We start from the raw sequence: 13,973 nt of genomic DNA, 5'->3' as shown, positions 1-13,973 counted from the left end.
CCACTGGCTATTGGGAATCATTGCTCTCACGTGAGACTGACCATAAGAACTTCTTCTTGGTTTGTATTACGTGATATAGAAAATTGATATTTTCTCAATCTTACATAATGTGTCAACAAAACCATCTTTAGAAAAAAAATTACTTTGTATTGCTTTGAATAGCACACAACCCAAGTGAAAATCATGTACTTTTAACATAAAGGCAGCTTCAAGAAAATTCCCCTGCCTGCCTTCCAAAAGAGATTGCTTCAATGCAGAAATTTCAAAACCACCACTAGGTGGGGAAATGGAGTGATGGGTCAGGGTGGGGTGGAGGCTTCTGAGCATTCCAAACAATTCAGGACGGTGGAGATATTGCTGCTCTTTTTTTTTTTTAAGATTTGTTTGTTTATATGAAAGAGGATGTGCACAAGTAGGGGGAGCGGCAGAGAGAGAGAATCTCAAGCAGACTCCCTGCTGAGGGTGGAGCCTGACAGGGGGCTCGATCCCACCACCCTGAGATCATGACCTGAGCCAAAACCAAGAGTCAGCCGTTCAACTGACTGAACCACCCAGGCGCCCCTATTGTTGGTTTTTCAAAGTCTAGAACCCAGGACAGCTATGAAAGAAATGTTGAACTCCGAGCCAGGGTGGCTCAGTCAGTTAAGCGTCTGACTCTCGATTTCAGCTCAGGTCATGACCTCAGGGTGGTGGGATTAAGCCCTACGTAAGGCTCCTCATTCAGCACGGAGTCTGCTGGAGATTCTTTCTCTCCCTTTCCCTCTGCCCATCCCCCCCCAATGTGGGTGTTTTCTCTCTCTCTCTCAAACAAATAAATAAATTTAAAAAAGAAAAGAATCAAGTTTGTATCCTCTCCTTGTATCTCTTCATTCTGGGATCAGCAGCCAGCTAGGGCATATTCTTTTCATGGCGGAAGGCAGGTGTGCAAGAGGCCAAGCTAAATCGGGCAAGCACGTTTAAAGTCTCTGCTAGCATCATGTCCACTGACGTTCTGGTGGACATAGCAAGTCATGTGGCCATGTCCACCAGCCATGGGGTGGTGAAATATATTCTGCTTGCTCTAGAAGGAAGTGCTGAAAAGTCACATGGCCAGGAAATGGATGTAAAATTCTTTAACAGGAAGGGAGTGAAAATTAAGAACAATAATGCAATATATCACCCCCCCAACAGTTCTTGTTTCTGTCTTTTTCCTCCCAGACCCTATTCTCAACATAAGTCCCTGCTTCACCTTTTGCTCTTTGCTCAGATGTCATTTTCTCTGAGAGGCTTTCCCTGCGTACACTATTTAAAATTGTACCCCTCCCTCAACTATCCCAGCATCTCTGCCTCCCTTTCCTGTTCTATTTTCCTCCAATAGCACTTGTCACCTAGCATACTGTGTTTTTTTCACCTATTTAGTTTATTGTCTGTTACCTTTCAATAGAATGTGAGCTCCCTGCAGGCAGGTCTGACTTGTTCATTGATGTATCTTGAGTGCCTACAACAGTGCCTCACACACAGTAGCCCTCAATAAATTTTGAATGAATGAATGAACAAGCTCTCAGCCATAGGAACAAGGCGACAGCCAGGCTGAGAATGGGAAGAGGCTGAGCATGGTAGTGGAGTATGGCACTTTATGCCAAAGGCTCTACCATTTTTGAGGAGGGAAAAGAAGAAAACAAAAGCACATCTTGGGGGGAGGGGAGATAACAAAGCCATTTTATTCATGGTCATTTGGGATCTGTAGACAGTGAGGTGATGTGATAACTCACGAAGAAATGTCTACTGTATCTTTAGGCTACCTCCTTCTTGTCTTCCCCTCATTCCCATGCAGAAAAACAGAACCCGGATCACAAACTCCAATTTCCTGAGGGGTTTTGTTTGGGTCCACTCTTCCCCCTTGGCACCACACAGCCAGGAATCTTCAATGGCGGAAGATTCACTTGAGGCCATGCGATCTGCCAGGTTGGCTGATTTTCCCGGTGTGAGTCCCAGTGGGTTACTGCCCTGTGATAGAACCCTATTTGAAGAGCTCCCCTGGTGTCTGTCTCAGAAGAAAGAAACAATACCATGCAGGTAGGACCCAGGGTCAGCCCTAGAATCATGGTCTTCTAAGTTATTGTGATCTGGGAGACCTGGCTAAGCTACTGGAAGGGACACTGAAACACTTAGTGGGATCTAGGCCTGGGAATGGATACCAACACTCAGTAAGCCTTTTGAGGTAGGGTCAATGGTGGCAGAGTATGGGTCAAAAAATCTGCAATTTTTGGCTTTTTTCAACAATTTTGATGTGTGTGTGTATGCATGGAAACATATAAGGTTATATATTACCTTACATAAAATATAATATAAATGATGTATATATTCTATATATAAGCGGTGTGGTAGTCTCCAAAGATGGCTGCCAGGAATTACTTCTTTCAGTGTACATGCATGCCACCCCATTCACCAAGGGGTGGAGTCTGTTATTTCTCCTCTTGAAACTGGCCTGGTCTCTTGCCTTCCTTCAACTACTAGAATATGGCAGGAATAACACTGTGCTTGGTTCCAGAAGCGTGAAAGTGTCCGCACTCTCTCAGGGGCAGCCAGCCACTGTGGAAGAGGTCTGACCGCTCTGAGACCACCATGCTCTGAGGAAGCCCAAGTTACCCAGGTGGAAAGGCCATGTGGAAGAGAAGCTGGGAGGCCAGCAGACAATAAGGAATTGAGGCCCCAGACACAGAAACCCGGTCAAGCCATCCTGACCAGGCCCTGCTGCTTTGAGTTATCCGCACAGAGACTTCAGATATCCAAGTGCAGAGGCAAGCCATCCATACTGTATTGGGACTCCTGACCCACAGAATCACCTACAAGGAGAAAACGGTGGTTGTTTTAAGCTATGAAGTTTGGAGGTAGTTCTGTAACAATGAAAAGCCAAAACGATAGAACGTGCGTAGCGAGAGGCAGGTTAGTGTAGTATAGGGTAGTGTGGTATAGCAGCAAGCCAACGACCCCCAGATAAAGGCTGTCTGGGTGCGGCTGCATGACCTAGACCAGTCACCGAATCTTCTCTGCACTTCTGTTTCCTTGCTTTGAAACCAGAGTTAAAAATATCTCAAATCAGAGCTGTGACAATTAAGTGAGTTCATGCACGTAAAGCCCTCTGAACCGTACCTGGCACCTAGTAGGTCCTAGGAAAGTGTTGGCTGTCTTGATGATGATGATGATGTTGGTGATGGTATATAATTTGTATTATGTGTCCATTTTTTCTTTCACATCTACCCTCTTCCCAGCTTGGGACACCTGATGGAAGAAAAAGAAACCAGGATGAACAAAAGGACTGTATCCCTAGCTACCAACCTGGGGCCTTGGCACACAGTCTTGCATTTAGAATTTGGGGATTTCGTTGAAGGCCCCAAATCATTTCTGGCTAGCATAGGAAAGAACTAGAACTTTGCAACCCCACCCCCAGCCAATTTTCCTCTGTAGTTCCATTTTGCGTAGGCAAATGTTCGAGTTTGCATTCCTTAAGCGCACATCCACAGGCTGTCAAGCTAGCAGGGGGGAAAGACAGTTCAGGAATCAGCTGGGGAGGCAGGGGACACCAGCTTAGAGAAAGGCATTATCAGCAGATAATCCACGAAGTGGGTAATTCATGGGAGGAATCAAGGGTTGACTGCAGTAAATTACCACTTCCCGAGCGCTCCCAGTGGCCTGAAAAGTTCATGCGGCCTCTCGAAGTACCTACCACTGCTGGAGGGGACTAGTGTGGGCCCTGGGAGGATTGACTTCAATATAAAATAAAGTAGATAATAAGTATTTCCTCCCTACTTGTCACTCTCATGGCAATGCAAGCTGCCAAGGCTGAGGGGAGGTGGGTGTTAAGCGTTCATCTGACTCATGTGTAAATCAGCATGATGCCAGCAGTCCGTGCCCAGGTAGTGGGAGGCAACGTGGGGGACAGAGCTGGGCCCCTGAGCAACGGTGTGCATGTGGAGGCTGCAGGGCTCTCAGAGAGGTACAGGGGATATGGCCTAGGCTGGAAGTCAGTAAGAGGGGGAGACGGGTAGAAAAACACTATACACTAGGCAAAGTCCCCCTGCTTTTTCCACCCCTTCCTGCCCCCTGCATCCACTCCCCTCCTTTTCTCCACTGCCTGGATTGCATAGACCCCGTCTGGTTGGCAGTCCCCAAACCCCAGAATAATCACCCCAGCTTTGGCTACCCCCCACCTCCCGGCCGTGTATTCAAAACTGCTCCATGCATTTAAACTGCCGTTTCCCTGGAGAGCTGCACCCATTCTAACTGAAGCCCAGAAAGCAAGCCTGGCCCGGAGAAGCAAGAAAGAGCTGCCCACCAGGTGAAGGAACCAGAAGGGTTCTGGAATCCAGCTGGAGTCTGGGGAAGCAGGGCAGGGAGTGGTGGACGGGTTCGTCTGGACAGCTGCCTGCCAGCTGGAGGAGCAGCACCTTTCCGGGGGGGGGGGGTGTCACACAGTCGGCTCAGGCTTCCAGGATGCGGGAGAGGGGCTGTGCTAAGAAAGGCCGGGCCTGCAGAGCGGGAATGGCGAAGGGGCAGCGCAGAGTGTGCTGGGAATGGGAAAACCACCGAAGAGCCCTCTCCCCAGGGAGCTGCCAATTGCTACACCTCTTCACTCACTCCGACTGCCAACAGGGCCACTGTCTGCCCAGCGTAAGATGTTGTGAGGATCAAAAATAGCCTCTGGTAGCTGCAAGAGGGTCTGTTTATAGAGTTCCGGCCTTCACACCACCTGTGAGTTACACGCCACCAAGCCATCTTTTCGAAAGAATGAATCGGTTCTCTCTCTGAAGGGCCCACTGGCCACAGAAGGCGGATGGTTTTTGGCACGTGCCTCTCCTTCTTTGGAGCCATGACTTCCACCCCCCACCCCCACGGGACCCCATGCCGCCCACCAGGGCCTCTCGCTGCTGAGTCCGTCTCCACCGCTCACCACAGCAAAGCTTACTTGTCCTGGGTCCCCTTCCCTCCCTCTCCCTGTCTCTCTGTTGCTGGAGACTAGCTGAGTAACTGGAGCCAACGTTAGCAATCCTAAATCCCTCCCCAGGTGCTTCAGAGGCAGACCCTCTCCCCTTTGTGTGACTTGCAACTGGCCTAGAAGCATAACCTCCCATGGGACATGCTTTCCTCTTGAAAGGGCAAGACGAAGCCCTTGAACTGAAGACGGGGCTGACAGTGTGAATTTCAGACAGGCAGACCACCAGGAAGCGATGTTTGCAGGCTGGGGGCTGGCTGCTGGCAACTTGGCCCGCCCATCCATCAATCCATCGATCAGTGCTGCAGCAACAGACGCTGCCTGTGGCTCAGACCAGCCTTGTGCCCCTAGAGTAGGTAGGAGTCAGAAACCCAGACACCGACTTAGTGACAACGGAACCCAGAGAGGCAAGCGGAATAAAGAAATCTAGTGGGCGTGGTGGGCTAGCATCCGTGGCAAACTGGAGAGCGCATGCCCACCCAGATTATGGAACACCAGTGCAAAGGAAGATAGTAAGGGGTACCTGACCACCGGCCTCAGTGCTGGACAGAGAAGAAGGAGAGCTGGATGAGGGAGCGCATGCTTTGTTTAAGCCAGGCAGCCGCTAGGCAGCGCCAGCCCAGTGTGACCTCACATCAGACTGTGGACCAAAAGCTGGCAGAGGGTCCTGATTTTCAAGAGACACCAACAGAGCTGACGTGGTTGGTTTTTTTTTTTTTAATCGAAGTATAATGAACACACATGATATTGATTTCAGGTGTACAATATCACGATTCAACATTTGTATACATTGCAGAAGGATCACCACGCTATGTCTAGTGACCATCTGGAGAGCTGATGTTCTTAAATGCCAACTCTCCTTGCTTTTTGCTATTTTCAAATGGTCAAAAAAGAATTCTCAAATGTCGTGCAGCCTGGGCAAAAGACGTCTTTGGAATGCGTGCAGCCCGCAGGCCGCCTCTGCTGGAGGCCGTCAGAATAGCGAACCCCAGCCGCTGAATCAGCCCAGCATATTTAAGTCTGGGCGACTTTGGGCCTGGCATTGATTCCATGCTCATGAAGAGGAGACAGGCAGAAAGGGACAGAGAGGGAGGAAAAGCCCCAACCTAGACGTAACCCCTCTATCTCTCTTTTTAAAAGTCTCATGAGAGGTGTTTGGGAAAGGCTCCCAGGTGAAGAATCCTGAAATGTAGCCAGCAACTGAATTCGATCACTTCCATTATTCATGGAAGGATTGCTTCCTCTAGGGATTTGTCGTGGGAATCGTGGAGCCCGTGGCCATGTCCTCTGATACTCAAGCTATCCCTGGATGCTGCCTGCCAGTCACCCACACTGGAGCGGGCACCCACGCTGCATGGACCGGTGCGCACAACAGGAAAGCCAATCTGTGGTGAAGATAAGCCCGGAATCCATCTCCAAATCCCACGCTCTTGTGAATCTCTGGCAGAACAGATAAGAAGGAATCTCCTGCTGGCTTTAACTTCCTCTAATTAGTAAAAGTTGGAAAGAGGAATTTGCTCGGGGCTTATCTAGGCAGATTTCTTGTCTCAGGTCTTCTCCAGTGCCCCATAAATACCAACAGTATCCATGGGCCAAAAATGCATTCCTTTTCCCTCTTTAGTTTTCTCGTTTTCGACTTAGATGATTAACTATTCAAAGCCTTGTATGTGCCAGGCACTGTGCTAGTCACGGACTATAGAAAACAAGACCCCTGTGACACCTGTCCTCTCAAGCTAGTGAAAGCTTGGGCAGATAGGGAAAAAGGGAGTTCACGGGAATACAGCCCATGAGACATGTGTGGGCCTGCAAAACCTCCTCAATACATACCTTTGGTGATGTCACCATATTCTGAGGCCATAGAACCATATTATGCTGTGTAAGAGAAATCACATGGCTCTTGGAATGGACCAGGCTTCCCTTTGAATCCTGGCTCTATCACGTGCCCCATGTATCACCTTGGGCAAGTCACTTATCCTTTAGTTATCTCGTCTGTAAACTCTCAAGGGGACAGAGACCCTAAAAGTCTTTGAATACAATGCTAAGGAGTTTGGAGTCAGATTTTTTTAAGCGTGTGTGTGTGTGTGGTGGGGGTGAGAGGAGGGGTGAGGTGATTTTTGAATTTTGAAAACAAATTTGGAGTCACTAAGTTCTTGTGTTGGAGCCAAATTTCTCTTCCTGTAGCTTTTATGTACATTTCGGTCCTCCTCCTTCTCTTCCTCCTCCCCCCTCCCCTGCTTCCTCCTTCTCCTCTGCCTCCCCCTCCTCCTCCTCCTCTTCCTCCCTCCCCCTTCCTCCCCCCTCCTCTTCTTCCCCCTCCACCTCCCTCCCTCTTCCCCTCTCACTGATTACTACTCCTACTAGCTGTCATTTCTTGAATGACTACTATGTCAGGCACTGTGGTAAGTTCTTAACTTGTGCTTAATGGTGCTTGCCTCATAGGGTTGTGAAGATTATTACCTCCATTTTATAGCTGTGAAAACTGAAGTTCAGAGAAATCACGTAAGTTGCCCAAAGGTCACCTGGTTGGTAAGTGGAGGAGTTAATTTCTGAACCCCGGGTATCTGCAGTAGCGATGGCTGCTTGCCGAGTGCCAGCCACGCACCATGCGTGTCTGTCTCATCCCCGCCACACTGCAACCCTGTTAGATAATACTATTCTCCTTATCGTAGAGATAAATGGAATCCCCGACAGGTTCAGTGACTTTTCCAAAGTCACGCAGCTTCCGTGTAGTCTAGCTCTACACTCAAACTTTGGAAAGTTCCGCTATTTAAATGGGCGGATCTGCAAAGTTTGTACCTGGGCTCTCGGTGCTAGAGCCTAAATGCTTGATGGAGGTCAACAGACAGGCCAACTGAACAGCCACTCTTGTTTTACTTTGTTTTTTTTTTTAAGTGGAAGCTGTTTCATTTATTTATTTATTTCAGAGAGAGAGAGAGGATGAGAGAGAGAGAGAGATCAATCGCATGAGTAGGGGCAGGGAGCAGAGGGAAAGGGAGAAGCAGACTCCCTGCTGAGCAGGGAGCCCGATGTGGGGCTGATCCCAGGACCCTAGGATCATGACCTGAGCCGAAGGCAGACGCTTCATTGGCTGAGGCCCCCAGGTGCCAGTCACTCTTCTCTTAACCCCCCCCCCCCCCACTTTCCTTGGGTGCCCTGGGAAAGAACTATGAGCAATTACTGAAGTGGACTTCCCATTGAAACAGCTTTCCAACAGTTCCTCAGGCATCTGCCTTTTGGCAGAGATTAGAAACCGGAGCCCGTACCCAAATCAGCCTTGTTCCCTGCCCCTCAAGTACACACACCACTCTCTCCTAGATACACTGATGCCACAAAACAAGCTGGAGAAGGGGGTTGTGCACAGGGACATTTGGCCTGACTGTCTACGGAGGAAGCCAATGGCCTCAGAAACTAGAGTCTGGGCTTGACAGGCCTCATTACACACACACACACACACACACACACACACACACACACACACACACACATCATTATAAAATGTCGCTGTCTCTTGAAGCCTCTCAGCCCGGCTCCTGATTCATGCAAGATAAGCTCAGACTTGCAGGCCTGCCACCTTATTGCCACACAAAACATTAATCTTCTGGGTTTTTCCACCCTCCTGACAACACAGGGTAATCAGACAGAATTACAGCTCTGAGACATTCATGATCATAGGATTTGCACCAAATAAACTGCTCAGGCTTTGATATCGATGGCTGGCTATGGTTTTTCTTTTCCTATCTTTTTTTTTTCTGTTTCTAGAAGACCAAGGGCACCTTTCTACATTTTTGTTGCACATATATTTCTTCAAAAAGCCTCGATTCTCCATCAGCAAAAGAAATTCATTTGTACCACCGAGGGCTAGCATTTGCAGATATTGGGACAACTTGGAGCCTGGTATTAGCCCCAAGTTATAAAAGCTTCCTTCTAGGCTCTGTTTGCTGAATGTGTGGGCGTGATGGCGGGCAGGGGATGAGGATCTGATGGCAGGGGGCCTTGCCAGGCTCCGTCCCCTCTCCTTCACTGTACTGCTGTTGCTTGCCTGAAATTTCACCATGCCTGGCTGATTTCTTTGGCTCCTGGTGTGAGTCCCTGTTTGAACACACATGTCCTTGGGAGAAGCATATTCATAGGTTTCAGGGAATGAGTGTGTCTTGGCAAATGCATAGCTAGCTACGAGCAGGCTGTTTTTCTTATAATTTAATGTTTTGAAGTAAGTAGTACATTCACGTGATTCAGGATTCAAACCTATTAAGAAGGAATACATGAAGAAGGCCTGCCTCTCACCCTGTCTTCATTTTATCAAGTTCTTTGTCCACTCCTCTTGCCTCGAATAGGTAACTGCTTTTATTGACCTCGGTATTAACTCTTTAATATTTGGGCAAGTAGATGTGTGTCTTTTTTTTATATGCTCCTGCTTTCTTCCATGAAAATAGCATATGCTATATCCTTTTCTGTCCTTTGCTTTCTTCATCGTAGTATGTATCATGAAGATATTTCAGGATCAGTACAGAGACAGCTCCTTCAGTCATCTTTTTTAACAACTGCATGATACTACATTGTACACAGATATACCATAGCTTATTTACCAAGTTGCCTGTAGACAGACATTTGGGTATTTCCAACCATTCACTATTAGAAACAACACAGCAACAAATATCCCTGTCCATGAGTTGTTTCCTAAGTGTGAAAGGCTGTCTGTAAGATAGATGCCCAGAAGAGTAAATATTTTTTAAATGTTGATAGGTCTCACCCAGTTGTCCTCTACGGGGGTTGTGCCATTTTGCATTCCCAACAGCAATGCATGAGAGTGCTTATTTCCCCAAGGCTTTACAGCAACTGAGGACTGTCAGATGTTCAGATTTGGGCCAATTATATAAGAAAGGAAATAGTCTGCAAGTTTAGTTTTAATTAATGCATTAATTTAATTTAAGTTCGTTTTAATTTAGTAGAAATGTGATTGAACGCCTTTTCGTATGTTCAAGGGCTATTTGCTTTGTGTTCATTTGTTTCTTCATTAAACCTTCCACCACATTCAACAGATACTTCTTGAACACTTATTCTGTAGCAGGCGTTATGCTAGACATTTGGGATACATCGGTGAACAAAGAAGACAAAGATGTCTGCCCTGCCCCCCAGAACTTACATTCATTCATCCATTGGTTCATTCCTCCTACAAGCCTTCAAGCAGGGAGATGTGTAGATGAATAACACACCGTTCCTTCCTCAAGGTTCAATTTGGTTGGACAAGGAAAGAGTCTGTTATACTATGGTGAGGTAAATGCTAAGAGAGGTGGGTACTGAGTGTTAATGGAGCTCAAGAAAGCAGTATGTAGCTTGGACTGAAGGGGATACAAGGACCCAACTTCGAGGAAGACTGGGAGGTAACCAGGCTAAGAAAGAGGTAAAGGATAGTTCAGGCAACACAAAAGCACAGACACATGAAGACTCATGTCACATTTTAGGATTGAGGGAAAGTTCCTTATTGCTGTTAGGGGGGTAGACAAAGGTAAGGGAGGGTGGGCAGAGAAGTAGTTTTCATATTTGGTACTCGTATTTTTCATATTTGGTACTCATGAAATGGCTATTGGTTGAACGAATGAATGAATGAATGAATGAGTGAATGAATGAAGTTTGATGTAATATACTAGACTAGGGTGCTAGTTATCTACTGCTATGTAACAAATTTCCCCCAAACTTGGCAGCTTAAAATCACAAACATTCATTATCTCACACAGTTGGTAAAGGTCAGGAATCTAGGAGTAGTAGCTAGTAGCTAGTAGCTAGTAGCTAGTAGCTAGTAGCTAATTTGGGCTCAGGCTGTAGTCAAGCTGTTGGCTGAAGCAGTCATCTCGCGAGGCTCGACTAGAGCTGGATAATCCAGTTTCAAACTCACTCGCATAGTCGTTGCTAGGCCTCAGTTCTTCATCAGATGTTGTCAATATATATCTCAGAGGAATGCCTGGCATATATTAAATACTATATAAATGCAAGCTGTAATTATTATTACCTAAAAACGATGAGGAGTTGTCAAAAGATTTTAGGCAGATGCATGACCCGATCCTTTTCTTATTTCAGAAATCTCCTCGAAGCTTTCATGTGGGGAGTGGATTGGGGAGGAGAAAACAGGAAGGAAGGGGACCCATCAGACAACTGTTTCAGGTGAGAGATGATAGTGGCCTGGATTAGCATGATGACAATGAAATTAGGAAGAAGTGGATGCATTCAGAGTATATTCTAAAAGATCTATCTACACATTGATTAGGTGTAGGTGATGAGGGAGAGGGAGATAGGGGACAGAGGAGGGAAAGCAAGGACTTTTGTGTATAGACAAACTTAACTTGAATGAGGACCATGTAGATTTGAGGTGCTCATAAGACATCCACGAGGAAATATCCACTTGGCAGTTGGATCTATGGGTGCAGAGCTCCTAAGAGAGATCTGAGCTAGAGATTTAAGAATCATCAGCATATGGGTCACTGAACCCATGGGCGTGGAAAAGATTACTCAGGGGAGAATATGTCCAATGGGAAAAGAAGGCTGCCTAAGAAAGAATCCTGATGGGTAGCAGGAGTTAAGAGACGGGTGGAGGAAGAAGTGCTTTTGGAAGGAATAGCCAGAAAGAGGAAAACCTCAGGGTGTGGTGTCATGTAAGTCAACACAATGTGTCACGAAGGAGAAGAGGAAGACTTGGAGGAAGACTTGACCATGCCAATGTTGCCTGCTGGCAGAAAAAGGTCGCAAAAGATAAGGGCTGAAAATGGTTGATCGAATTTACCAAGAAAGAGGTCATTAGTGATCTCTATGACAGTCATGTCATTGGAGTGGTTAGGCGGGGGTCCCAGCCTCTTCCTCTAGGCTCTGAGTGCACCATCATGGGATTTACAGACCTTGTTGAGTACAAGCTCCTCTTCCCAAACTGAAGCTTTGACCCCACAAGGATCAGCTTCTTAGACATGCAGATAGTGGGGTGGAATTCACTGGACTGGGGCGTTCCTTGACCAGGATGATTATCATATTGGCACCATTATCATAGATGCTAATATTTATTGTGTGTTGAGCCCTTTACATGGGTAATCTGATTGAATTCTGACACTAATCCTAGGAGGTCGGTACAATGCTACAGTGCTTATTATGTTAAGTACTTTACCTACATCAACTTCTTTATTATCCCCAGATAAGAATCTCTCTGGCCCACATCACAGTAAAGACCCAGACTGAGGTGAGTCAGGCCAGGATCAAGGAAGAAGTAAACCAAGATCCTGTTATTGGAAAACTTCTGTTGCCTCTGGGCTCCAGGAAAACTCTTCTCTGAAGCATGTAGACTAATGAAGGCATTTTCTTGGGTGGGTCTGTGGGGCAGGCCTGTCTGGAGCAGGGCCACAAGGTCCAGGAATGTTGTAGATTATCGTGTGGCAGACCATGACAGCTTACCTCGGGGGGCATCCAGGATGATGCTCATTAAACACCAGAAGGCCCCTAACCGTGGGCTTCCATTGCTCTCCTTCCTGGGTCTAGAGGGAGCCTTGGGTATCCCAGAAACCCAACTCTGTGAAGACCTAAGCCCCCATAGGTTAGGAAGCCTCGAGAGCACATTGCCATTTTACATTGTAGCAGCATGGAGACTGTGATAATCACAGCTCTTCTATTAAGATCTCCAGGCACGCACAGGTGTGCACACGCCAGGCAGAGGGCACATCTGCTTAGAGCTTTCATTGCCCTCGGTATCTCTCCTGTGGCACTCAGCCCATTAAATCACAGGCAGATAGGAGCAGCTCATCCCCTCCACCAGACCGTGAATTTCTCAGTGGTAGGGATGAGATTTTGTTCACGTGGTGCCTCCCATGGCTTCTCTGCTTCTGGCACGGTGCTAGGCTCCTAGATGTCCCTGACGCGTATTTGTCAAATTCAGGAATAAGAGAACAAATGAATTTTTCCCGGGGCCGGTCCTTGTTGCAGCTTAACTCTTAATTATATTCACAACCAGACTAACCTCCCTAACCAGCAGAGCGGCTGTTGCTTTTTGTAAGGCAAGAATAACAAACAATGAGGATGGGAGGGCTAGATGAAGTTGATTCCATTCAACGCGTATTTAGTAAGCCTGTTGTGAACCGAGTACCATGTCATGTGCCCTCTCAGAACAGACATGAACCTATGTCATTCAAAGGTTTTAAAAGTTAATATTTTACACAGGGGCGCCGGCGTGGGTTTAGTCGGTGAAGTGTCTGACTCTTGTTCTCAGCTCAGGTCTTGATCTCAGGGTTGTGGGTTCAAGCCCCATGCTGGGCTCCGTGCTGGGCCGTGGAGTCTACTTAAAAAAATTAATATTTTACACACACAAAAAGGTATAAGCAGTAACATGACAAGATCCCACCTACTCATGACCCAGCTTCAAAATCAAGACATAAGCAGTGTGTACAATCTGAAAGATTCAGAGTCAAGAGGCTTTTTTCTTTTTTTTAAGTTTGGCGTCAGAATTCCTTCGGTGCCAAAACCTAATCTGAACTGACTTGAGGCTATTTTCTAGTCTTTGTCTATCCCACTAAGTGTGACAGATCATACATTTTGCTGCAGAAATGTTAACATGTTGGATTATGGAGTGTTGCCCCAGACCACACTCAGTATGTTACCTACGGTCTAGCATGATTCGTATTACCATTCTAAAATCCCAACAATTCTGAATTCTCAAACACGCGTGGTCACAAGGTATATAGGTAAGGCATGTTAAGTCTGTGGTCTATTGGGCCACAATTTGGGGTTTGGTTACTGAACAGTGTTTCCCAATGTTCCCCAAAGGAAAGAAGGAAGGGAGGGGTCATGGAAACTGGGTCGGAGGCCAAGAGTGTCTGATGCGCTTCCTAATCCTCCTCAGCTCCTCAGATCGCAGCCCCGCACTTTTCCCTTGAGCTCTGCCTTTCTTTCAGCCTCTGGCTTGCCTAACTCAGTGACAGCCTCATCTTACACAAACTTCTTACGCCAACATTTCTATACTTGTCTCACACCC

The sequence above is a fragment of the Ursus arctos genome, chromosome X, assembly GCF_023065955.2.
Source record: "Ursus arctos isolate Adak ecotype North America chromosome X, UrsArc2.0, whole genome shotgun sequence".
NCBI classification, from domain to species: domain Eukaryota; kingdom Metazoa; phylum Chordata; class Mammalia; order Carnivora; family Ursidae; genus Ursus; species Ursus arctos.
Note: the sequence above shows the minus strand (reverse complement) of the source record.